This window comes from Manis pentadactyla, chromosome 4 (assembly GCF_030020395.1).
Source record: "Manis pentadactyla isolate mManPen7 chromosome 4, mManPen7.hap1, whole genome shotgun sequence".
Lineage (NCBI taxonomy): Eukaryota > Metazoa > Chordata > Mammalia > Pholidota > Manidae > Manis > Manis pentadactyla.
In genome coordinates this window covers 147,157,018-147,184,488 of record NC_080022.1, presented here as the reverse complement: position 1 = coordinate 147,184,488, position 27,471 = coordinate 147,157,018, and the positions used below count along the sequence as shown (strand labels likewise).

The window sequence follows — 27,471 nt, the reverse complement described above, 5'->3', positions numbered from 1 at the left end:
GGAGCCGCCTCCCAGGCATGGGGAGCCACCCAGCAGGCCACACTGAGTCAGCGGCCAGGGTCCAAAATCGGCTTCCTGGAGGACTGGAAAGGGACAGCACCCCATGGTGCTCTCAGAGAAGCAGCCTCCATTATCAGAACATAAACATGGAGAAGACTGGCAGAGAGGGCTTGGAAACAGCCCCATCAAGATTTTCTTAAATCTAGTTGGTTTTTAAATATGCAAATGCCAGAAATCTCCCTTCTGCTCTTTATTGCTTTTAAATGTAAATTAAAAGACCTGTTCACGCATGTCTCTGGAATCCCAAATATCAGTCCCTCAACTGGTCCCTAAGAAAACATAACCCTGCAGAGCTGAGGCAGGCTGGACTGGTGGCAAGTCAAGGGCACATTCCCGGGTCCAATCAAGCACTGACCATGTGAATGCCTTCTTGCTGGCTTGATTTTTGAACACCTGGATATAGATACATTTTCCTTAACCTCACTCAGAGGTGAGCTTCCAAATTACACCCACCTGCTGTTACCTTCCCTCCTTCCCTCTCAACAGGCCTACAGTGCGTACCCACAGGCAAGAGGCACCTCCTGCACCCACCTCCTTGCACACACCCACCTTCCCAGGAATAAGCCTACCTATGCCCCACACGAACCCACAGCAATTCCACTCTCAAGAGTTCGAGTGTTTGTTTAAAGGTCTTAACACACGATGCCTACTTGTTCCTGGAAGCTCTCTTACTTTTCTCCCTGCTATCAGAGGAGGGGGAGAAGACCTGTTGTTTCCAGTTCACAGCGACCTGCGAGCATTTCTGGGCCTCTCCTCCAAACCCAGGCAGACATCAAAGGCCTACACTGATGGCAGCTAACCCAGCGGTGGGACAAAACCAAACCACCTCAGGAGCCCCAGGTTTCTCTCCCACCAGGCAGAGGAAGAGGTGGTGAGAGCCCAGCCAATGGCACCACAGAATGGGACAGGTGCCCCAAATTAAAGGGAGTATAAAGTCAGCAGCCAAACCTCTTGGCTGAAGCAGGGGCTGTTTTGCTTTGCAATTTTCCCAGTGGCAGGCAAAAGTCTTCCTGCACTGACTATAACCCGTGCGACTTAGAATGCTCTGACGATGGCGTTATTTCCCATTCAGGGCCCCTCCCTCCTCAGCCTACCCCATAATTACAGAGAGTTCAGGGTTGGGACTTTTTTATGATGCTGCTTTTTAAGTGCATGACAACATAGAAGGAAGGGTTATTTAAATCTAAGTTAGAGGGGGGGAAATCACACTGTTAACAGAGAAAATTAAGAACACATTTCCATGGGTTTTAGGTAATTCAAGGTCACTTGCAATAAACAAGAAAAAATGGAATCATCTGACGCACATGGGCCATGGGGCTCCACCACCTCGAGGGTCTGACGAGCCAGGGGCACTGGATGGAGCTGATCGTTCATGTTGCTCAGAAATTCTACCTCATGAATTAAATCTATCACATGCATGATTTCCTGTCTGCCTCAGGTAATTCACAGCTTTCCTGGGCCCTCTCATGTACCCACCGTTCCACAAAACACACGTGTTCGAGGGCAAGGATGCTAAGATCTGAACGATGTGCTCCAGTCCTAGCTGCACCATTTGCTGACTGCGTAACCTCGGGCAAGTCACTCAACTTCCCAGCCTTGGTTTCTTAATTTATAAAATAGGGACAACAGACCCTATTATGTCACAGGGTTTCACGAAGATGAAAGGAGATTAGAGCTGCCCCATGTCTCACATGGTAAATGCTCAATGAATGTTAAGTATAATCAGAATGGTGAAGGCACACACTGCTTTGGGAAAGGTTAGTGTGGCCTGGGGCCAGTGCTTTCTATGAAATGGCATCTATAAAGCAAGATAATGCCCACTTCCCTGCCTCCATGGAACATATTTTCCAGCTAAGACCAAAAGCAGGGTTGAGAATGCCAAGACAAAGTGTCTAATACCATTTAATGAGCACCTGTCATGTGCCAAGGATTTAACCATATTTCATAAATCCCCATCATTCTGCAAGGCACGTATTGTCAGCCCATTTTATGGGAGGCGGGGAAATTCAGACTCAGAACATGTTCCACCTCCTCCCAATTCCAGGCTAGCCTAATGCAGATGGGACAGATGAGATCTGCACACAGGTCTCGCTGGTGGCAAGCACTAGACCATGGTGCTTCAACTCCTGGGTTCATGACTCCCTGCAAACGGCATGTATGGGCATATTATAGAATGTTCTAGAGCTGTGAGAGACCGTGGGACTCACCTCATCCAATCCCACTTAGGACTGTCAGAAACTCAGTCATAGGGAGGGGAGGGGGGCTTGTCCAGGGCCACATGATGGGTCAGAGGCAAGGCAGGTACTCTACTGACTCCGCAGAAGGCTCTTGCCAATGGATGTGGACAGTTCCTAGAGGAATAAGCCAGCAGTGGGAACAAGCCAGCGCACCTTTGAACAGATTTCAAAACAATGCAAAGGTGAGCTAAGCAGAACCCCTTCCCTCCCCAGACTGACAGGAAAGCAAAGCCTGCCTTACGTGTGCCAGGCTGGCTGTCTTCAGCTTAGTTCACCCCTGAACCACAACCTCAAGATTATCAGTGTTTAAAATTACCTTCCTCGATGCTTCATGAATTTCTATTTTGAGGCCACCCACTCTTAGCTGTTGCACACACCCTCCCAGTCTCTTCCCTCCTCCCAGCATGCAACTAATCTGCTTGTCAGTACCGTCTGTCTCCGACTAAGGAGTTTCATCAGGTAGCTGACCCTGGTGAATAATTAAAGGGTGATCCCACAGCCTTGGTGAGGCCTACTGACAGAAGTGTGGTTTGTTAAATTAGACGTGGTGGGGGGAGGCACCACTCACAGCCTAACAACTGCTTCCTCAACAGATGGCAAGCAGAGTGTATCAGGAACACAGCCCACAGAGCCAGTCTGCCAAGGGAAAAACAAGGCTGGAGCAGGGGGCCTGCGCTCGGCAGGCTGGCTCTCAGAACCTTGGAGCTGGTACCCAAGCCCAGCGCCCCCTGCAAACACCTGTGCGGCCCCAGGCAACTCCCCGCCTCCACCATTGTGGCGGTGTTTTCCTGCCTCCAGGGCGACCTCTTTCTTTATAACGTGGAGGAAAACACCAACTAGAAAGTAAAATTACCCTAAATACTAGTCTTTTGGGGGCAAGGAAGAACTCCATATAGAAATGCCAGCCTGCCCTCCATCCCCTGAAGTCAAGTCCTGTTAGCAGCATGATCAGCACCCACCCCAGCAGGTTCCTAAAGGAGGGAGCAATGGGGTGCTCCATGCATCTGCATGTATCTGTGCATAGACGTATATACGCATATGTTTTAAAAAATAGGAACACATCACATATATTACTTGGTATCAGATTTTTTTTCATACTTGATAAATCATGAAAATCTGTCCAAGACAATCCATAGTACCTTGTCTGTTTTATAGTCATATGTACTTCACAGTTGGTTTCATCTTTCCCTTACTACCGGACACTTAGGCATCTCTAAACTATTTTTTCTATACACAATGCTACAGTGAACAACCTTGTGCAGATACCTGTATGTATACAGGCTATGGTTTTTATATGCGTCAGATTCCCAGGGGTTGGACTGATGAATTCTAAGGAAAATACATCTTCAGTTTTCATAAGTATTGCCAAAGTACCATCTAGAAAGGTATACCAATTTGTACAGCTCGATGATGTCTAAGAGCTGCAAACTGCTCCCTGCACCATGGGGAAGAGGCTCAGGAACCCAGAACAAAAACCCCCTGGGCCTCTGCTGCCCACACTCTATCACTCCCAGTGCCCCCTTCACCAGGGCCGTTTCCATTCCATCTCCTTTATATACCGGCTTTCCACGAGAAGATATCGCAAGGGAGAGAAAGGAGGGTTGCTCTGCCTGAAATGTTTGAAAACCATCTGAAAAATACTAATTGCTAACATTTATGCAGCATTTAATATGTGTGTCACATTTTATAAGGATACTCCCCTTTAATGCGTCAACAGCCCCATTTTACTGATGTGGAAACTGAAACCTAGAAAACTGATTTTTTTAAGGTCCCTCCAGTGTCCCTTATCAGAGCTGGAGCCTAGATAGACCTGGGTGACCCCATTTTGGAGTCCACACACTTACTCAGCACTTTACTGGCTTCCAGTGAGGGGGCTGGGCTCACAGATACACACAGACCCACAAATATAAAAATGCTTCCAGGTCTAGGCCTATTGGCCTCTTTGAACCTACTTTATTTGACAAGCTTCTGGGTTGTCACATTCCAGCCCAAACTGTGAACTAAGGGAACACTGTCACTTTGACAAGGTACCTGTACCTCCTCTTCTCCCTGAGGACCCTCCACCTACCAGTGCCTTGTCCCCCAAACCCAGAGGCCATTATCCCTACTGCTGACTCTTCATGACCCCCTCCTGGGCATGTGTGCCCTCCGCATTTCACGGCAGCACAGTCTGAAGGAGGAGGAAGTAAAGAGATCAGTGGCTAAAGATCTGTTCAGTAGGAGAAAGAAGAAGCAAAAGGGCGACAGGGCCCCCAATCCACTGACCTCCAACCTGAACACCTACCATCCCACCGTTTCTACAGTGGGGACTGTGCACATTCAGAGCCGGGAGAGAAAGGAAAGAATAGCTAGAACTTTTGCACGTGTGGATAGAAGAATCAGCTTACCAGGAATTTTAGTCCAAAGGGGTAGGTATGGGGATGAAGAAAAGAAAAAAGAACAAAAAGGAGAGAGAAAAGGGAAAGAGGCAATGAGGGAGAAGCAGATGGGGCAGGAAAAGTGAGGACTGTCTCAAAAACACAAGTGGCCTGGGCTTGAACACCCAAACCAGCCCCCCTGCTCATTCCCATCTGCAGAAAGACAAAGAAAAGCAGAAGAGCAGACCTGGGTCCCTTGCAGAGACATTGCATAATCAAAAGAAAAGGAACTTTTCTGCTTGGAGTGAAGCCTGCAGTTGAGTTCCCTTCAGTGCACTTCAGCTCCCATGGCATCTACCCAACTGGGGATCCCATACTCCCCCAGAGAGCTGGGCCTGAGGGGCTTCCAGGACAGTGGCATCAGGCTGGCTCCAGGAAGGCCCAAGGAGAGTGGCACAGAGCGTCCATGTGTAAGGTGACCAGAGCCATGCAGGGCTCCCCTGTTTTGAGTGTTTCCATGTTGTTCTGAAAATGACTGGTAGCTCAGGGAGGCTGATGCAATAGGATTTCTTACAGTTTGTTTTTATTAATGTCAGTTCCTGGAAGCCAGGAAAATTATTGCAGCACTATTGGTAATGGCCAAAGACTAGAAACACCCTGAATATCCATCAAGAGGGGATTGGCAAAAAAATTAAATAATGGCACATCCACTTGGAGGAAATGTTATGCAACTATTAAGGAGAAAAAGCTATTTTTTTCCCTTTGTCCTTATGTGAACCAATCTCCCAGATATAATAAGTAAAAAAAAAAGTACAGAGGAACATAAATAGCATGCTCATTTGAGTAAATAGGATGAGGAACACAGTAAATGGGATGATTCCCACCTAAAGCACCAGGAATTTTTCTATTTAGCAATCTGAGTAGTAGATACAGATGTTAAGTTTATCATTCTTTAAATTATAGATGTTTTGTACATGCATTTGCCTATTTATTTCACAATGAAAAATTTTAAAGATGGAACATGTGCATACACACAGAAAACATTTCTGAGTTCATATGCACTGAAAATCTCTCTAAAAAACTTCTAGGTGAATGCCTCTGAGAAGGAAAACCAGGGGGCAGTGTGGTGGGGTACAAGGAAGATTTACTTTGACTGTATATCCCTAACTTTTCACTATCTTTTGCCACACGCATGAATTGCCTATCTAAAAAAAATAGTTGTTGGCAATTCTCCAGGGCATTTTGGCATCATAGATTGGGAAAGTACCCGAGGGGCTGGTTTCCCCATTTTACAGCTGAAAGAGTTGCAGCTCAGAGTCATCTGGGTGTCCTCCATGGTCCCGCAGCAAGTGAGTGGCAGACTCAGGAGACGCCCAGTCTCTGATGCAGGCCAGTGTTCTCTAACCTCAGCTCTCTCAGCCAGGGACTCCCAGGCTGCTCAAACCCAAGGACCACTTCCCTGGCCTGCTCAAACTCTCCTGCAGCCCCTTGCCAGACCCCAGTCACAGATGGGACAGGGAGAACCAGGGGAGGGGGTGCACAAGTCCCAGCATGGAGTCATGGGGCACAGTCAAGGTTGGAGCCCCCAGCTCTGGAGCCTCCTGACCCCACATGCCTTGGGCTGTGCCTCCAGCCTATGCGTGGGCCGGCGGGCTCCAAGGTTCCTACCTTGCATCCTGGTGCTCCCGGCACTGTCAGTTGCATGGCCACTCCTGTGTCCTCAGCAGTCACCCTCATGGCAAACTGCCACCCAGCAGACCCACTGGAAGAGTTCCGCTTTCTGGCCACTCTGCAGTCCCAGCCACATCTGGGGAAAAGCACTTACCCTGATGTCTCCATGCCAGCAACCAGGCACCCAAGTACCAGCTCAAGTGTAGAGCCCAGCCTCAAGCCAGCGGGTGAGCACCAGGAGCCAAACCAGACTCTGGTTGTAAAATACCACCCTTGTCGGTGTGTTTACACTGAAGAAAATCCTTAAGGGCTGTGTAGAAGGATTATAAAACCTCAGAGCCAGGGGGAGTAAAGAAAACTGGATGGTTTTCCCTGCAGTCAAAATCCACCATGCCTGCTTCATTTATTGGAGGCCAGAAACAACTCAGTTCATATTTTAATGCTTCCTTATTTAAAAAATGCTAACAAACCTGAGTTCATATATTCTTTTCAATAAACAGTACTCCACTGTGAGCCAGGCTCACTGGGAGCACAGAAGGGAACTGGAACAACTGACATTTGGAGGACATTTACCATACAACTTAATACATAACAGGCAGGCTGCAGAGCTCTCTGCACACAGGGCTTCGCTCAGTCCTACCGGGAGAGTCTGCTGTTACCCCATTTTACAGAGGAGGAAGTGAAGGCTTTGGAGGTAAGGAATTTGTCCAAGGTTACAGAGTTAGCAAATGGCAAACCAAGGTCTGTCTGGTTCTAAAGCTGGTCCTCCACCCACAGAGCGAGACCCAGCCCTGTCCGCAGGAGCTCTCCCTGCAATAGGGGTCTGCGCTTCCTCTAAATCTACTCTGCCTGAAAGGAGCCCATCCAGCCTGTAACGCCCTGCTCCCTCCCAGACTCCAAAATGGGAGCATTTCCCCAGAGCCGGGGATCCATCTAGAACGCTGCTCTCTCTGCTTCAGCTCCAGACCAAGGGCCCTAGTGGCCCACGTGTGGACACCAAGCCAGGGGTGACAGCCTGGGTGAGGAGGGTTCATGCAAGGATTCAGGTGAGGGGACCCGGCACCCTCACCCCCACTGACAGAGCACCAGCTCCGAAATGGTCCAGGGGAGCAGTGGACCCCTGCCCACAGCCTCACTGTGAAGGTCACGTGGGCCTTTCCTGCAGGCTGGGACAGTGCAGCAGGGCTAGGAGGGGGCTGGGCATGGGGCTGGGAGGACTTCTAATCTAGGCTTGGCTACTAGCCCTCTTCGGGAAATTCCCTAAACCTCTCTAGGGTGTCTCCACATCTGTAAATGATTGGGGTGTGTGGGTAAGTCCCTAAGTCCCACAGGGAAGAGTAATGTTAAAAAGACTCAGTCACATAAGCAGCTTAAAAGGTCTTGAAAACCTGGGACACATTTACAGCTATGAAGTGCCACTCAGGACACTCCAATCACAATAAACAACGTGTACTCCAGGGACGCCCACCCTCTGCCTGGAATATTCCCCATGCTCTTGACTGGGAATGCTCAGGCTCAGACCAAGCACCCTCTGCTTGGAGGACAATCTCTGGTCTCCAGCCCCTTGCTCATGGGGTCCCCAGAACTGGGGCTTACCAAGACCAGAACGCCCAAACTCCCTGCACTGCCTGCTTCTCAGAAGATGCTTCTCAGCGACTGACCCAATGACTAACTCCCTCCGTGAAGCAAAGTCCTCTTCATCTGCCCTGGCCACTGAGGATGCAGGGGAGACACAAGCTCCCTCAATCCCTTGCCCCAAGTCATCCTCCATCTAGGAATTCCAATCCAGACACCTCCAGATGGGAGCTGCATAAAGAAAACAGAACTTTCCTTATCTCATCCTTTCTAAGGTCTATTTGTACAGATGTATTCTTTTGGTGGGCATGATGCAGAGGGACAGAATATATGCATATAATTTGTAAGTGAAAATACCTATGCTAGGAACACATGATCAAAATTTCCTTCCTGACAGGTATGTGAGAGCAAGTCTGTGGGCCAGAGGAACAGCTAGGAAATGCACCAAACCAATACAGTGAGGAAAGGGCAGGAGAGAAGTTTCCAGTGCACGCAGGGCAGGGGCCACAAAGGATCAAATATGGGGGAAGTCTCAAAAATGAGATGCTTAGAGCCCAGGGCCTAGCACATTCTCTGCTGGGGAAAGATAGGACAGGAAAGAGAAAGGAAACAGATGACAGAAGCCATCCAATGAGACAAGAGGGAATTCTGACATTCCAGGGAGAGGAGGTAGAAGGCATGAAACAGCAAGGCACAGGGAGAGGTCACAGCTTAACTGTGCACTAAGATTCAAGGGGAGGGGACAGGTAGCCAGACAGGAGGCTCAGAAGTAGGCAAAGTTCTGTGATGAGGTACAACTCTGTCCTCCAGGCATGAGGAGTGGCCTCCACCAAATGCTTAGGAGCTCCTGTCCTCCATTTGTCTGTCTAGGCATTGACAGAAGGCCACCTGGTTTGGAAACATTCTGGGAGCTGGGAGGGCAGCAGTAAAGCCCAGTGCTCAGAGAGCATTATGCAGAGGGCTGCCAAAGATTCTGGCCAAGCAGCAGCACAGACCTGCTTGGGTACAGATGGAGGCCCTTCAGGTCCAGACCCACAATGCCTTGGTGGGCACAGCTTGTGGCAGACAGCCTGTCCCCAGCAGCCAGGGCCAGACCCCAGGGGCAGCCATAATCAGGCACAGGAAGTGGACATGGAGAGAGGCGCAGGTGGAGAGGTGAGCAGACTCACCAGTCCCCACCAGCGTCTGCGGCCTTCAGTTTTTACTGAGGACCCCAAGCACCTAAGCCACTGGCTCTGGGTGGGGCAAGAAGACACCAGACTGCAACCCTGAGAGCCAATCTCCCCTCCTCCTTGTGTCACCAGGAGTGCCTGAGCTTGGGAGGAGTGTCCTACTTTCTTCTCCACAACTAGCTCACTGTAAAATCAGGGTCCTAGGTAGGGCTTCCCAAGAAGACTCTGAAATGGATGCAGGAGCATGTCAACACCCATGAGAGAAGCAGGCCTGGGCAGAGGAGCACTGGGGTTATGAATCATTTGTAATGGAGGCCTCAGCCAGACCCATGGGGAACTCGGGACAGCCCATCAGAATTGTCCCAAACAGAGACAACGGGGCCAGCCTATGCACCCCATCTTTGGGTGAGGAGTTACCTCGGAGCAGAAAGCTCCCTTTAGCTGAGGCAGTGCCTGGGGAGGGATTCAGCTATAAGCTGTCAGCAGCCATCACTCACAGCTGCTGCGATGGGGCAGTGAACTCTGAAGGTGGTTAGGGCAGCCCATCACAGCCTTTCGGAAGCATCTCAGCCTCTTCAAGTGGTTCCCTCAACAAGAATTTCATGTAGAACAGAAGATCAGTTCAATGATCTCAGAATGACATGACACGTAAATTCACAAAGGAAAAGCACTCGGCTGTTATTTGTGTGTCACTCATATCTGAGCTGATAGGATCTAACGTTCTCTTTCCTGGCTTTAGATTATTTTTAAGCACACAAAATTTCACTTCAAAGAACCCGTCAATGGGTTGTTCTGTGAATTTTCCATTTATCCTTCATCATTCTCAAGCTCCTAGTTCACACATTTGAGGGGAAAAAAATCTATTTTTTGATCTGTAGACTCAAGCTGTATCTGTGAGCAGATATTCACATTAAGTTCGGAACAAGGCCTGGGTAATCAAATGATTAAAACTTCACAGTGGGCATTAAAATAAGACATGAGAAATGTCTGTCACATTTTAAAGTACATGAAAATCCACCCAAAATATTTTTATGTTTATAACATGAGTTTTTCCCCAACCCAAGAGAAATGCATGTTTACTAAAGAAAAACTGGGGAAAAAAAGCACCAAGAAGAAAAATTAATTATTATCCCACTTTTCAGGGATAAGCCAACCCGCCGTTAACAAGTATAAGCATATCTATCCTTCTCTTTTGCCTCCGTGTATTTCATTCTTAGTAATTAACTGGAGTCACACAATTTAGTAACAGTGAAACTGTGTATTATGAACACATTTTCAAGCAGGAATTTCTTAGCAAGTTTCTGGTGTTTTTAAAGGCCGATAGATTTAAATGTGCTCCAGTTTTACTTATGCAATATCCCAAGCTTGTATGTTTAAGATATTGGATACTTAGGTTATTTGTAAGTCGTCTGAATAAATAATGCTGCACTGAACATCTGTGGGGTCAGATTCTTTTTAAACCCTAGTTTCTCCTTAACCCAAATTCCCAGTGACTACACTCACATAACATTGCAGAACTTGCATCCTAGGAGCCTAAATAGGGGGTTCCTCTGCGTGCAGCACAGAGCTACCACCCCAGAAGGACGTGCCAGCTGGTTCTTGGCCTCAGCAACAATGAGACCTACTCCTGGAATCCCAGGATGGGCTGAGGAGCCAAACCACCCCAGGTGAGCATTTCGAGCCTTGTTAGATGCATATACCCTGAGGCACTGGCCCACACAACAGCAAGCTGGCTTTCCCCAGGTTTCCTTTGAAACCCATCTGATGGTAGACCTACTTTATAGCAGAATAGCATTAATACAGCTAATTCTAGATCTCTGACATTCAAAAATTCATTTTCTAGATAGATTTCCCAAGCTTCCGTCATCTCTTGTCAGTTTTTGGAGATGGCCTTTCCCCCCAGGTCACAGTGGTTCCTGATCATCAACACCATCAGCGGGATTTACACTTCCTAATAAGCAGTTTACATGTACCATCACACTTAACCCTCAAACGCATTCTGAGGGAAATTACTGACCCCATTTGATGGATGAGAAAACTGAGGTTCAAAATTAGGAATTCAATTAATGTGCACAGCGAGCATGACAGCACTCAGGATTCAGGTCAAATCAACTCCAAAGTCCAATGCCGTCAGACTCAAACTTTGGCGATAAAATCTACAGTTTTGGAGAGTGCAGGAGAATGAAGCTAAACCCCCACGTGGATGAGTTGGGGCAGGACAGTATACACCAACTATGCAAACGCTGGTGGCCTTAGTACATCACACTGTCGGCTACCAGGGAGACAAGCAGAAGGATGGCGGCTCCTGGGGCCCAACCACACTGAGAGGAAAGCATGGGGCTGATCCGTGACTGAGGGGCCACAGCAGATAAACAGTGTCTTATGCACAGAGTGCAACATGCTTTTATTAGCTAAAACAAGGCTCACGGTGCCATGAACTCCAATTATAATCTCTGTTAGTTTGGCCCATCGGAGAGAGAATGAGAACACTGAGAGGGATCTCAAGAGGAAATGAGCCAGTCCAAGTCCTCGCATGGCTCAGACGAGGAAACTGAGGCTCAAGCAAGCTGGGTCACAAAGCAGCTAAAGGCAGATCCCATTCTCCAGCCAGGTCCCCAGTCGGTGGATAATGCACAGTGGTATATTTAACACAAAATGCAGGAGAATTCCATTAAGGACCCAGAAGAAAATTTCTAGCTTAAGAAAAAAAACCTACTTGGATTTTAAACAAAACTGTCTAATTTACAAGACTTTGATCAGGATTCAGTCCAATATGTCTGGTGTATTTGACCAAAAAAAAAAAAAAAAAAAAAAAGTCAAGGTGTAAGTAATGTCCACTACAGCTGAAGAGGTGATAAAACTGTTTTAGTCAAAGGTTGTTTGTTTTGTAAATTGACATCAGAGGATCATTACAATCTTAATCACAGAAGCCTGGGACACACCCAACATTTTCCTGGCAAACACAAAAGGACATGAACACACACACACACATACACACGCACACACAGGAGATGGTTCTCACCCAGATCCACTGGAGGTTTGGCTGGTGTTATAATGACTCCAACTTTGGAAAATTGGAAAATTACTCAATGGGTCCTACTGGGCGATGGCCACACTGCCCTAGGCATGGCAGATCTCTTCACAACTTGCTTTCTTCTTTCTTCTGTTTCTTTGAGTATAAGAGTCCTCTCTGTTGAGGTGTTGAGGACACATCAGCGGATAAAAAGATAAAAATCCTTACCCTTCTGGAGCTCTCATTCTAGTGAAGGCAAACAGAACTAACAAGCAAGCAAAAGTAGGAAAGGTGTGGGGAAATGAAGCCAGGGAGACGACAAGACAGCAGGCAGGGTTGGCGTTTCCAGGTGGTGGTCCGAGAAAGCCTCATTCACTCGGGCTCCATGGGCACCTGGGGCAGAAGCTCTGAGGTGGGAACATCGGCCGTGCCTGGTGCCTTCAAGGACCAGAAAGGAGGCCAATGGGGTGGGGGCAGAGTGGCAAGGGGGAGTAGAGAAACCATGGCCTTGGCTTTGGCTTTTACACCAAGTGGAACGGGAGTCACCAAAGAGTTCTTAGCAGAGGGCTGCCAGGAGCTGACTTACATTTTTAAAGGAACGCTTTATCACTAAATCTTCCCTTGAACTTCATCAAGATCCTGTTCATGTCAGGCCTACCACACACAGGCACACACACATGCCAAGGAAGGCTAAGAGGCTCCCATGTCCTGGATTCCTCCCTCCGACATCCCCACCCCCACTACCAGCATGGCAGGCATCCTGCAGAGAATGTCCTCCCGCCCAAGGCTGCCAGCAGCTCCGTCACCCTAACGGCAGCAGATGCCCCAGCCATTGTCCTGGCGGGTGTGGTGCAGCTGCCCCTCTACTAGTCAGTGATCCTTGAGGGGGGGTCTCACACACTGTGCTTGCAGGGCCCTGGGAACGACCCTCCTTCCAACAGTTTGGAACTGTGCTTACTCTCTCCTGCACTTGCAGCTCACATCCCACTTCCTTCTTCCAACCAGAACCCGCTGCCCTGGGAACCCAGCAGGAGAAACCCCCAGCACAGGGCTGGGGTGACCACCTTCGAAGGGAAGCCGGAACCACAATCCAAGTGTCCATCCTTTGCATTCTGAGGCAAGAGGGGGGCAGGAGTCTGAGCTGGGAGAGCAGGGTGAGGGCCAGGGAGGCTCAGAGCAGCCCGTCTCTGTCACCTGCACAGGGAGATGCCTTCCTTACCTCACTGCGCCTGCCTTAGAAGGAACTAAAGAAAGAGCGAAGGCAAGAGGTGAGAGGAGAGGCTGGCTCAGCTCCGGTGCTGCAGCTGGACTCCTGCTGTTCATTCATTCTCCCCACTCTGATCCAGACTCTGGGGGTGCATGCAGGCCTGAGGGTGGCTCATGCTCTCCAGGAGGAGGGAGGAACACCTGCTGAGTGCTTGGACGTCCCGTGTCTCAAGGGTAATGACCCTCTCGTCATCCCAGTAATGACCCCATAAAGCAGCTATGATGGCTCTCATCTCCCGCATTAGGAAATGGGCTCCCCACAGGCATGGACCTATCCGGGCCTGTCCAGGGTCACAGTGACAGAGCTAAGATTCAGGCCTGATTCTGCCCAAGACTTTCCCATCTGCACAGACATCCAGTCTTCCTGAGGAGCCAAGCCCCCCACACCAGTCTACCAACAGGGCTCCATGCCGGGGGTGGACAAAGGGCAGGGAGGCTGAAGGCATTCATCTGTACTCTGCAGCCACAGACAGGGTAAGAACCCACACCTGGGAGCTGGGGAGTCTCCCTTGAAGCCCAGCCCTACTTGACCTTGTGCACGTCCATAACAATAGTAAATGACAACTTGCATTTATCTATCAAGTGATTACTGTGTGCAAAGCTCTGTTCTACATACTTTACCTGCTTACTCATTTAATCCTCACAGTGTCCCTAACTGTACTATAGTTGTCCCCAGTGTACAGATGGGGACACTGATACCCTGAGAATTAAAGTAACTTCACCCAGGTTAGAAACAGTAATGGCACAGACATGATTCAAAGCCAGGATGCCTGACCCCAGAGGCCATTTTTCCAACTCCTGCCCTGGATGGTCTTTTACAATGATTCACATTGTTTCTCTAGGAATGTCATGAGGTTAATTTAGCACTGATTACAATGCACCCTCATTTAATTACTCAGCATTTACTATGTGCCAAGCACTGGACTAGGCCCTGAAACTTCTGGATAAAGAAGTCACACACTCTTTGTCCTTTAAAAGACAGGAAATCCTTCCTTTAAAACAAAAGGGCTCTCGTCATCCTTCTTAGAGAAGAGACGTCTGTCCTGGAAGCATTTGTGTGGTGAATGGAGGGGGCTGCAAGGGGAGAGGCAGTGGCTCTGGGGAGGGGTGGGTGGGGAAGGGGAGAGGGAGGCAGAGAGGGTCCATTGGTTGCCAGGAGGACCAGGAGGACCAGGACTCTTCTCTGGGCAGCCAGATTTGGCACCTCTCCACAGTTACGCCATGACACCGAAAATGCAAAGGCGTAGCCTCTGTAATCAGCCAAACCCCACCTCGGAATCTCACCTCTGTCCCCATCGTCACAACACTAGGAGGCTCAGCCACCTCTCTGGGCCTCAGTTCCCTCCTCTGCAACGGAGGTGAGAACTGCACGACCCTCCCAGGGGGTCCTGAACCAGAGGGGTATGGTATTCTAGGGGCTATCCCAGAGCCCAGACAGAGTTCAATAAATCTTTGCTCTAGTCATAAATGTCCTCCTCATCCAAAACCAAACACCTCAAGGACTTTTCTCAGAATGTGGGCTGCAAGAACCATAAGGGGTCACCCAGCATTTCCACATGAGTGTCTCTGAGCCAACCACCAGCTTCCTGGGGCAGTGTCACTGGCAGTATTTACCCTGTGAGCATTTGGCACCTAGGAGACAGAACCCACAGCAGCCATTCTTTCTCTAGGACAGCCCCTCACACAGAGGGTCTCCCAGTCAGAAGGATGGGGTGCTCCCCTGGAAGGCCAGATGTTAACTCGCTGATTGGGTGCCCCAGCACTGCTCTAGTTAAGCAGTCAAGACTTGGGGAGCCCTCTCTGTGCTAGGCAGGCTCTGCTACCACAGGACTGCTTACTAGAAATACCATGCTATCCTCAGAAGGGATGGGACCTCTGGAAATCTCTCTGCTTCTCCACCTGATCCAGGACTGGCTCAACAGAGGCCTGAACACCCTGGGGGAGAAGCTGCAGGACCAAGTCTCATTTTTATTCCAGAAGATTTGAGTTTTGCACCACACCACACTGCTAGCCTTCAATCCTGGAGCACTGGGAGGGAAGGGGCCTCCAAGAGTGACCTCAAGGGAGAGGGGTCTCTGGTCGGGTCCACTACCTATCTGAGCACTAGCTCAGTGCCTCAAGAATGGCAGGCACTCACATATTCACTACTTTAATGAATGGAAGAGAGACCATAGTAAAGATAAATTTTCCCCAAAACAGTTCCCCACACACACAACTAATTTCTCTTCTACTTTTTTCCATCTGCAGACATGGTTTTACATATTTATGTAAACTATAAATGCTGCATACACAGAATTTTGTATTCTGTATATTTTCACTTAATGTAATATCATAATACAGTCATGTTTATACCCAGTCTTCCTAGTGAACAGCTGTGTGCATTACAGTGCATTGTGTGCTATATATACCACAGAATGTTTAACCATCCCCTCACTGCTGGACATCTTTTTTTATCTATATTACAGATACTGCAAATAAATTTTGTAAACAAATGCAAATAAATCTTCATACATTTTGTCTTTCTTTTCTACCTAATGATTGTCTTAGGATAAGCTCCCTTAGAAGGAAGGACTGAGTCAAAGGGTATCTATAGTCCCCACATTATAGATGAGGAGAGGAGGACCAGGAGCATGCAGGCATGATCCACGCTCATGGGTACTCAATAAACGCCTGTGGGATGAAGCAAAGTGGCCGCAGTTTGCCCCAGCAAGCGCGCTGCCACCCACCCACACGGTCAGAAACAGGACTTGCTCCCAAGTGTACTTTCAGTAAGTCAGCAATAAGGCTTTTGGTAGCAGGTCAGTGAGGATACCAGCTCCAAACTCTATTTTTTAATAAGAAATGAGGGCTGAGTTTCAAAATCCCTGTAGGATTCTATAGGACGGTGGCAGGGCCCACTGAAGAGCCCATGGCCCTGGTACCCTCTCACAATCTGTTCTCATCACTCTCTCCAGGCTCAGGGTCACATGCGTGCAGGTGGCACCTGAAAGCTGGGCTCCTTAAGTATCTCACCCAGGCCCCCGGCCCTCCAGCCCAGGCTCCCTTCCTTCGGCCTCAGCTTCCCAGGTACATGCCCGTGGCCTCCCTCTCCGCCCTCCCAGGCCTTTACTCTTCTACATAGCCCTTTCTCTGCAAAGCTGTCCTGACCCCTCATTTAAAATTATCCACTCCTCACCTGGGTGCTCTTCCTTGCTTTCATAGTTTTTCCATAGCAATTCATCACTCAACAAATAACATATTTTACTTATTCACTTATTTATTGTCTGAACATCTCCCAACACCAAAACCAAAAGCCGACATTTTTGTTCATTTTGTTCACTGTTATTTCCCCAAGTTTAAAATAATGCCGAGCCCACAGTGGGTACCCGACCCATCAATTAAATACTTGTTGAAAAAACAAATAGTGATATAATATTAAAAGATTCTTACTCCGTGCCAGGCATTGAATTGCCTAGCAGGGTTCATCCCACTTACTGGGAACAGCAATCCTAATATAATCCCTGTTTTACAGAGGATGGATTTTATTGTTGCTCAGACAGGTTAAGCAACTTGTCCAAAGACACACAGCTAACCAGGAAAGGAGTACGGTCTGAACCCAAGTTATCGAGTGCCAGAATCTGTGCTTGTTCCTACTACAGGGTGCTGCTCACCATCCTGGCCTTTCATCCAAATACAGGAGCAGTCTCTGCAAATATGGCAGAACTTTCCAGGACAAGGCCAAGAACCCACCCAGTGATCAAAATGGGGAAGAAGAGGCAGGAGCGGCATGCCTAGGTGGCAGACACCAGGAGTCCGCTCCTGCCCCACTTCCCCAGGGGAACAGCAAGTCTGCCTTGTGGAACACAGGTCCAGCCTAGTTTGGCAGCCCTGAGTGACAGGGGCCAGTTTGCTGTTTGACAAGTGAGACTGGGGCTTTGACAAGCAGGGTGCTAAGAAAACAAATCCTGCCAGACCAGGAAACTGCTTAAACCAAACACGACCAGAAAGGAAGTTTAGTTTAAGCTGTCAGATGCCTGAGACAAGGTCTGGTCATTTGAGGCCGCCTAAGCCTTTTTGTAAGAATAGTCAGAAGCCTCCTCTGGCTTAGGGGCTGAGGTGAGAGAGGGCGCAAAATGAATTGGTGCAAATGGACCAATTTCCATTAGTCACGTGGCAAATCATAGCACACATGGCTGTCTGCACACAGGTGTCAGTGAGTAAACGACGTCTTTGGCTTTTGGTTTCTTTTTTCTTTCTTTCTTTTTAAACTACTTCCTAAAACTTTCAAAAAAGACTGGCCCAGCACTTTGTCTCTAAGGCTCATCTCTCCTCATAAACCACCAGGCCAACCACACCGAAAAAGTTCCTGTCCCCTGAAAAGAGAAGTTTCCATTTGCTGATGGATTCTTCCTTGCTCTGCTTGTCCCTTGGCCAGGGTGAATCAGGGCCACCGAGGGGACATTCCCCACGGCCTGGTCACCTTCTTTCTCCTAAGATACGCCACCAACATTTAAAATACAACTGTGCCTGCAAGTTGTCCCCACCAGGCCCAAGAGCTACCGACTACGTTTCCTTCCTAACCAGAGCTCTTCAAAACAGAAGCCAAGTTCTTTGAGAAGGAACCAGATGAGAGCCTTTGCACTGAAGCCTCTCCTCCACCCCAAACACAAGGATGCTTTCTCCCCATCTTCCTTCTCAAACAGGAGCCACCCCACCCCTTGCTCTGCTTCCTTTCTTCTGCAAATAGTCACCTGCTAATCCGACCCCAATACTCTGGTCATCTTGCCCTGTTTACAACTTTGAAGTAACCCCATTCAAATGGGGTGGGAAAGGGGAGCTTTTCAAATCCTTTTTCACCTGGCATTATTTCTTCCAAAATACCGAACATTCCCAAAGCCCTTTATGACAAGACCTCTGCTCTGGACAAGACCCAGGGTCAAGTAGATTTCTGAAGAGTACAATGAAATTATCACAAATGTGAATTCAGATAATTCTTGATTTGAACTCCAGCTCCAACTACTGTGTGCCTTTGCTCCTTATTTCCTCACCCACAAAGGGGATGATAAAGTTATCACTCCTGAGGAGTTGACTGAGAGAACACCTGTAAAAAGCCTGATTTGTTAAAACAGGGCGAGTCTATCTCAGGTTAGCTGTAATTGAGGGAGGAGGATGTGGGGAGCCCAAGTTATTAGATTCTTAGGATCTGGCCTTTTCTTCCCATTTGGCAATGAGCTCACATACCAAAAACCCAGGGGGCTGGTTAACTCTAGCCAAAGCTGGCCCCCAATTCATGGTATCAGAGCACCCTATAGCTTATGAGTCATCTAGTCCCCTTCAAACAAAATGGCAGCCAACACCTTCCACCAGCCCGTTTCCTGGCACTGCTGCAGGGTCACAGCTCACTGTGTGAATGCATTCTAGGCTCTCCCAAAGTCGAGTATCTTCATGCATCTACTCAGGCCTCACAACCCCTCTCTGTGCTCACCCTGAGGGGAGAAAATATTGAAAAGCACAGTGTCCCCGAGTCTGTGTTTCCAAAGACTCACAAATGAGAGTCCCTAGTCAAGGAAGGCTGAGGCGGGGCAGAGCAGCTCGGTAAGAAGGGGGTTTCCCATGTCAATTCTCAGCTTGTTTCCCGTAAGTGGTGCCTTGACACTCATGTCTGGTACTGCTACCAGCAGCCGTACATCCGAGCTGGCAACCTCAGCTCTCAGGGCCCCTTCCCTGGCAGAGGCCCAGGGTCCCCCCCTGCCCGGTAGGCTGAGACTGCCAGGCCTTAGAGCAGGGAACTGAGTTTCAGATAACATGGTGAAGGCCAACAGCACAGAACACAGCTTGGTTCAAATCAAGAAACACTTCCCGAGTCCCTGCACACCTCAGGATGTAGAGATGAGTCAGCGGGGCAGCAAGACGGGCCTTCATTCACACCTCACCAGTACCTTCTACTGATTTACTCATCTACAGACTCCCCCACACAAGCTGACTTATCCCAGAATCGTGCCTGGCACATAAGTAGGGGAGCAACAGCTATTTGTTGAATTAGTGCATTAATTTCTTACCCAAGGATTTAGGGAAATTTAGAAATTTAGGGAAACAAGCCCCTGCCTAACTCCCTGACCTCAAGGCCAACCCCAGTCCTCACCACCACTTCCCACCAACCTCCAGACATGCCGACCTCCTTACCAGTCCTTAGACACCAAGCTCATGGCTGCCTCAGTGCTCTTATACATGCTGGTCACTCTACCTGGAATGCTCTTCACCCAGGTTTCCACAAGGCTGCTGCCTTCTCACCGGTCAAGACTCAGATGAAACATCCCCTTCTCTCAGAAGGAAGCCTTTCCTGGCCACCCAATCTAAAGTAGCAACCTTCTCCCCACCCCCATCATTCTGACCCATTTCTAGTTTTCTTTTTCTCAGGCTACTTTTCTCTGTCTGTTGGCTTGTTTTTTATCTTTTTCTTTCCATTAAAGGAACTGCTCTGTCTTTTTCACTGCCCTTTACCTAGTACCTGAAATAGTGCCTGGCACACAGGAGATGCTCAATAAATAGTCATTGAATAAATGGACAGAAGAGAGAAATAAACAGCAAATTCAAGATGGGGAATGATTTGAACACTTTAAATAGCTTACAATTTTCCTGTCAATTATACTTGTTCAAAAATAAGAAAGATGGAGAATAATTTAATAGTCCCCCCACCTCCCCAAAAAACAGATCGGGGGAGAAGAAGAAAGGCACAAAAGGCCAAAGAAGATTGCAAAGAAATATGAGACATTCACCTGGGTGTACATTTTTAAAAATGGATATCATTCAAAAAGCATAAATGGAGAACAGCTTAGCAACTCCCATCACAAAAAATATCCCCGCTCTTTGACCCAGGAGTTCCATTCCTGGGAATTATCCCAAGGAAATGAACTCAGAATAGGAACAAAAATAAAGAGGTCCCTATACAAAGATGATTACAGTCATGCTGTTTATAACAGCAGAAATCTGGAAACAACCGAAATGTCCAATAACAGGGGAAATGCTTTGGCAAATTACAACATATCCATGGCATGGAATATCATGCAGCAATTAAAATTACCAAAAGGGAAGACAATAGGGAAACACAGGAAAGCATTTGAGAATAATGCTGGGAGGGGTTTAAAAAACACTGAATACCTTCCAAGTACAAGACACTGTCCAACACACCTTCTGTATCTCAGCAGCTCCTCACCAGAATCTAAAATAAACCTATTCTTTAATAAAAATAAAAACAAACCTATTCTTATCCCCTTTTTCACTAACAAGAAAACAGGTTCAGAACTTGCCCCCAGTCTCAGAGCTGGCAAAGAATAGAGCCCGGATGTGAACACAGCCTTCTCCCAGCAGAGCCCCTACTGCGCCCCTCAATGTCCTACTTAGTGCTTGAGACCGTCCTTTCCTGTAACGACACCACGATCATGTTCAGGAGGCCAGAACTCAGAGATGTGAAGCAGCTAGTCAACAGTGACACAGCACCTGAGAAACACTAGCAAGAACACAGCAAAAAGCAAAGCAAACCAAAAACAAGAAAGCAAACAGCGTCTGTTGGGGATAAGAGACCACGGTGAGAAGAAATGAGAGGGCTCAGCAAGACCAGGCTGTGGGAAGGACTGTGCAGAGCCGTGAGGGAGGAACCATGAGAAGCAAGGCGGCCCCTCAGCGGGTGCTGGACCCCATTTCCCAACCGGGACACCGAAATAAGGGTTTGCTGGACACCTGCCTATTCTCGGCTCTTCTCCCAGGGCCCGTGCGCAGTGGCACTCAACAGATGTCGTTTAAAATACACACGTGTCCTGATGCATGGACAGAGCAAGAGAAAAGGTAGAGGAAGAGATCCTAGAGCTGGGAGAAGAGTGGACTGGAAGCAGGGACCGTCATGAGGCATCTCTGCAGGGTCTGGTGGCCCGCCTCCTGTTAAAGCCACTCACGTCAGTCTCGGGCAGGGCTGTGGGAATAAGGAAGGGGATGTGCCATTCTTGACTCCAACAATGGAGAGCAGGTTTCAGATGCAGCAGGAGATTGGCTTAGATAGTGGGGTTGCCTCCCCGCTCTCTAAAGGCTGCCATGCGGCAGACAAGCTTCAGGGGAAAACTGCAGAGGTCATTTCAAGGAAAAGGTATAGAGATTCCTGGAGGCAGAGGGCTGGACTAGAAGACCTCCGGGGTCACTCTGTTTCCTTAAGGCTGACCACGTGGTGCCACCATTGTCAAGACCAGGTTGGTGTGTAAATGCCATAAGCGACCGAGGACTGGCCAGAGCTGGTTATTGCTGAAACTGGGGGAACACTACATGGGGGTTCATCATACCATTTTCTCTATTTTTGTTTATGTTTGAACATTTCCATGACAGAGTTTTTAAAAATGTGAACTCAGATGTAGACATTTCACATAAAAATCACCAGGGCCTGACCAGGCTTTGGGGCTGCCCTCCTGACCCCAGACAAAGGCCATCAAAGCCTTAAGTAATTATCCTTTGCTAACAGATTTTCCAGCTGGAAGGGAGAGGCATTTGCAAATGCAAGTCAGACAGTACAGGCAGGTAATTAAGACTGTCACAGCTTGGTCTCTCCTCAGCTGTGTGTCTCTGCACAAGTCACTTAACCTCTCTGTGCCTCAGTTCCTTCACCTGTAAAATGGGAATAACAACAGGACCTTCCTGACAAAGTTGCTGTGAGGAGTAAAATGCCACATTAAACTCTTAACAAGGGGGGTAGGCGTGGAGTAAGCTCTAAATAAAAGTAAATGTCAGATATTATGAAACATCCATTTTGCAACATACACAGGTATTCATTTTGGAAACCACAACATTCGGTCAGTTACCTGGAGAAAGTGAGAAGGGGTGAAACTAGCACTGTGTTTCTGAGACCTCAGGCAGTGGTGTGGGAGCCACCGGTCCATTGTACCTAGAGTGGCCCCAGCCAGCCCAGGCCGCATTGGCCAAGGGGCTAGAGAGAGCTCAGCTCCTCCTCAAAAAGCCAGAACCAGAAGCAGGAAGCTGCTTCCTTTCCTTTCCATTCTGAGCCAGCGTTTCCTTTTTTGTTTTAAAAAGCATTCCTTGTCTGCAGCCCAGCCCTTCCCCTGCCCTCAGCAGCCTGACGCTCAAACACACCCACAGCCATCTGCATTTCTCTGGGACTGTTCCTGCTCACCAGCGGGGTCATGAGGTTCCTACTAGACCCTGAGTGAGCATGCCCTTGGCACCAGCCTAACTAGCACCCAGGGCCAAGAGGAGGCAAGATGCAAGGACTCCAGGCACACAAACCTCTCCAGGCATGTTCAACTCCTCTTGCTGGAAGGATTAAGTGAAATCTGTCTTTAAATGCTAGTGTGGTGCCCAGAACACACACTATCTCCCTTTGCAAAGCACCTCCCTTAGCAAAAGGTAACCTCACATGGCTTGCTTAGTCTATGGTATCACTAGCTTCCCCTCAACCCACTTGATCTTAACTGGAACTCCATGTGTGACCTCAGTATCATAAAAACATAAAACATAAAACAGCAGTAGCTGAAACTAAGCCTACAATTTGTCTCTTTCCCTGTTCATGGCTTAAGGCAGTATTTCTTCAGCTGTGTTCAGCAGAATAAAGATCCCTGGACAAACAAGTTTGGGAACCCTTGTTGCAGGACTTCTCGGAGTCTTTAAATCATTAATCTTCATCATCAGGAATGTCCAGGAGGGAGATGGCTGATGGGGCACATTCCCAATGATCTGAAGCCCTCTTCCAACACGAGCACCTGGCAGAATATAGTATGGGAAAGGCTGTGTTAAGCCCTTTCGGGAGTCCCAGGCAGGGGTGAGGGGATCCTCAAGAGAGTACCCAATGACTGAGAATGCTAAGGTCACTTGTTAAATATGACTTGTAATTTTATTTCCAGCTAGCAAAACTGCACCATGAGCAAAGCTGGTCCTGCTTATCCATATCAAACCCAAACCCAAAATAATTGGCTAAATTGGGACTGAAAACCTCCAGGTGCCATTCCAAAGAATGCCTACCATTCTAAAAGCAGCTTATCTCATTAGATTTGCAGAAAGCAAAACCTTTATGATCAATAGGCTGCAGATTCAAGTGTATAGTTGATGCTCTGTGTGAAAAGTTTCCTCGGCATAGCTGGTCTATTCTATACACTGCATTATGCTTTCTTTCCCTTTTTTTTTTTTAAATTTTAAACACAAGTCTTAATTAACTCTTGCAATTATTCTGAGGGTGGAAAAATGAAAGAGGAAGGGGGACAAATGGCAAGCAAACAGGATGACTTCAGCTCCATTATTTTGAAAAGCAATCCACTCAGTTAAAACACACTGCTGCCCACCAAGACCAGGATAATAGAGAAATACAAATGTAAATAAACATATAGGTTTTATATGTGGTGGCAGTTGAATTGAGACTTTTCTTCAATGCAGATGAAAAACACTCATGCCTGGGAACAAATGACAAAGCATTTTTCGATCCCAACATCTGTCCCCAGAATATATCCTTGCATCTCCACCCGGGGTCTAGAATGGGGGAGAAAGGCCAAGGTGAACACAAAGACACTGGATTAAAAGGTGGTATCTTCTAGAAGTGATCATAAACCATTTATAACATTATCTTCACTTTAAAACCAACAATGTATGGAGATATAGAATGCACAATCTGCACAAATTTAAGACAGACACTAGGTCCTATAGGAATAAATGTTTATACACCTAAGTCCCAGGGGATCTTTCAATGGAAGGATGAGAAACTCTTAGAAGTACACAGTCAGGTTCAAAGACTCAGACAGTCCATTGAGGCTGGGCCAGTACATTGAGTATGCTGGCTTTCAAAAAAGGCCCCTCAAACACAACACCTCAGACTGCTCCCCAGGAATCTCTCCAGTCCCCAGGGTCCCCAAGACATTGAGATGGGGCTGAGAATTCAAATCCATTTGCTTCCTCTGCAGGGAACTCCTTGAGGCCAAGGCCCCCACTATCATAGGAAGGTGATCGGCAGGCTGCTGCTTGCCGTCAGCCAAGGTGGTGGAATGTCTCACTCTAGGGCAGGAGCCCCCACGTCTGACTCCTAGCTGAGTGCTCCTGTCCCTTCTCCATCCTTTAAGTCATTCTCTAATGAGGGTTCCTGGCAAGTCACTTCCCCATTTGGACCTTCACCTTCCTCACCTGCAAGATGAGAGGGGTGGGCCAGATGAAACCCCAAAAATCTTCTGAAGCCCTCTTACCCTACGAATCTAGGACTCAGCCCCAGAGCCAAGGCACCTAAATAGCTCTCTGATTATTATTTTCAGTTGGTGAAGAAAACAAGTCTACTGTTCAGTGAGGAGCCTTTCATGAGCTTCGCCGCAGATGAAGTGAAGACCTAAACTGTATGGCTATGCACTGCCTCCTGTGTCTTAGAGCAAAGGAAGGTCCCTCTTCTAGTGGTTGGCCTAGGAGACCCCTACTTTGCATCAGGCAACCACAAAACTAGAACCCATAATCCTTAACACAGAACTCAGAACGTCTGCCACAAGCAACCGTAAAACTAGAACCCATAATTCATGACACCTAACCGAGAACACAGGGAACATGACCTGCCTCCAGGTTGTACTCTTTGCCTTCAAGGTGGATACAGATGCAATGGCAAAGGGGTAAATGCACAAAGGATGCCATTTTATGAATCCTGGCATTATTGCTAGGGATGGGGCAATATATTATGTCCTGAAGATTTTAAAGAATAGGATTGATATTACACGTGTTCCTACCCAGCAAATTCCACTTCTAGGAAGAGACTCATTGCAGTATGGTTTATGACAGCAGGACTTGAAACAGCTGAATGGCCAACATGGGAGGACTGGCCGGGTGAACTGATGGTATGACCACACAGCACAGCCACTAACAATGATGATGAATATCTACATGTACAGACGTAGACAGAAGACTTGTAAGGCAATGTACACGGTATGCTCCACAAAGAAATATGTGTACATTTGCATGCATATGCAGAGGATAAAAACACTATAGGAATATATAGCAAAACGTTAATGAGGATTAACTCCGAGAGGTGGCATTGTGGGTGATTTTTCAATTTTGTTCATCTGTCTCCTTTTTATAGTGAACATAGGTCATTATGAGTATTTTAAAAATACTTTTATAAAAGTAGAAAGTTAATGAATATATTTATTATAAGAAGAGTTATTCAGAAAGAATAAGGTAGGTATCCATTTAAAAAATTATGAGTAAGTTGATCTCTAGGCAGCTTCTCATTTCTCAGAATGGCACCAACACAGAGCTGGTTGCATCAGTTTGCTGGCAGAGACCTGTCTTTGAGGATGTGCTGGGCTGTACTTGAGGGAAGCAGCCCCAGGCCTGAGCTCAGAGGCTGCACAGCCTGGGGTGGCCACCAGTAGGCCCAGTCATCTGGAACTGAGCCCCCACATGCCCCTGGACCAGCCCTTTTTGTTTACTGGCCACTACCTGGGGCTCAGCAGCCATGACCCGGACTGGAAACCTCCCACCACAGTTGCTAGAGGCAGTTGCAAAGTTCAGAACCTAGGCTCTCAACCCAGTCAAGACAGGTTCAAGCATCTACTCAGCCTCTTAATCCCTCTGAGCCACAATATCCTTACCTGCAAAGTGGGCATAAAACCTCAGGAGGTCCTTGTGAGCATTAAATGGGTCCACATATGCCCAGGGCCTAGCAGAGTATTCTGCACAGAACAGGTGGCCAAGAATGTTATTCGTCCATGTCTGCCCTCACTATGCTCGAACGTCATCCCCACAACCTCCAAGGCACCTACACAGCTTTCGCTTTGAACTGAATGTAAAAAAAGACTCCAATCAGCCAATTCTGAAAGGACGTCTTTTCTAGAAAGCCCAGCTTACAGAGACCTGGCCGCAGGCTGCTACTTCCCTCCCACTGCAGAAGCTGCCACCGAGGACCAGGGCCTTTGCAGTCCCTCTCCAGACCACAGCCAACAGGCGGTCCAGAATACTTGTGGGGGGAATGCAGCTTTCCTGGGTTTTGAGCCAACCCACAGGGGACGGAGGCCATTCCCATCCCTGCCCCCAGGCAGCAGTCCAGCAGCCCCCTGGCATTTACACTAACCCGGGCTGCAGGTGTGTGAAGGCCTCCCTGCAACACTGCCCAGCCTGCCCCAGCCTCAGGAATCTGCAGGTCCCCTTCCAGGCTGCCTCCAGGGAGCACTGGTGGTGAGTTTCACCAGGGAAAAAGTTGTCTAGGTGAAAGCAGACACTAAAGGGGACAGTGACCCATCTCTGCAGCCCTTTAGGGTGGCTGGGAGGTGAAACCCTCCGGCAGGAGGTTAAAACTATGGTGGGGCAGCAGAAGAGAGAAATGCCACCCTCTGAGGCCATGGCTGGGTGGGGAAAGGGAAACCAAGTTTCACTCTCAGTTCTGCCAGAGACGTATGACTCGGGACAAGTCACCACCAAGACGCTGGGAATATTTCCCATAAAACTAAGAGGTTAGAGTAGCCAACCCTTCGGTCATATTCCCAATTCCTAAGCACTCAGCAGGCCGTGTTCCTGGAGTCACTCCTGTTCACCCACCTGGCTCCCCATTAGACAGAAAGTGTCCGCAAAGACCAGGAGCACATCCTACCTACCTCTGAGTCCCCGCCAGTGTGGCTGCAGCTAGAAGCACAGCAGGCAAGCCAGTTATAACTGAAGACTTACCGAGTGAAGACATACCCATGCAAGCACCAAGCACCCGGTCTGCGAGGACATATGGCACCCCCTCCCTTCCCAGCACTTCCACTATCCAGATAGGGGGCCGGGAGAGGGGACCCCAAGGAGACCTCACGTCCTCCACACAGCAGAGCTCTGACCTGCCGCAGATAAGCCGGGTGAAGGGCAAGCCCCCCTGATCTTCCATAGCAGCAGGCCCTCCCCCAGTTGCCTCCTGGCTCCAGGGCAACTCCTCAGGAAAGTGGCCAGAGTACAGAGACTGTGCCGGCCACAGCTCTGGAGTGGACCGTCCCATCAAGGCCTGTGCACTAGGTCCTCTGGGGACCCCTTGCTCAAGGTCAGTTTGCTTAGAAGGGATTTCTCTCTCTAAGAGCACAGGATAGGAAGACTTGGTGTGGCACGGCCTATTCTGGAAAGTACTTGTAGGCTGGCAGGAAAGTTACAATATCCACTAA

At 48.3% G+C, this 27,471-nt stretch overlaps 1 protein-coding gene across 13 annotated transcripts in view; it reads right to left on the bottom strand.

Annotated features, from left to right (window-relative positions):
* KSR1 (kinase suppressor of ras 1) overlaps positions 1 to 27,471 on the bottom strand; it is a 141,189-nt gene that overhangs the window by 109,889 nt on the left and 3,829 nt on the right. The gene's annotated exons all lie outside the window — the stretch shown is intronic.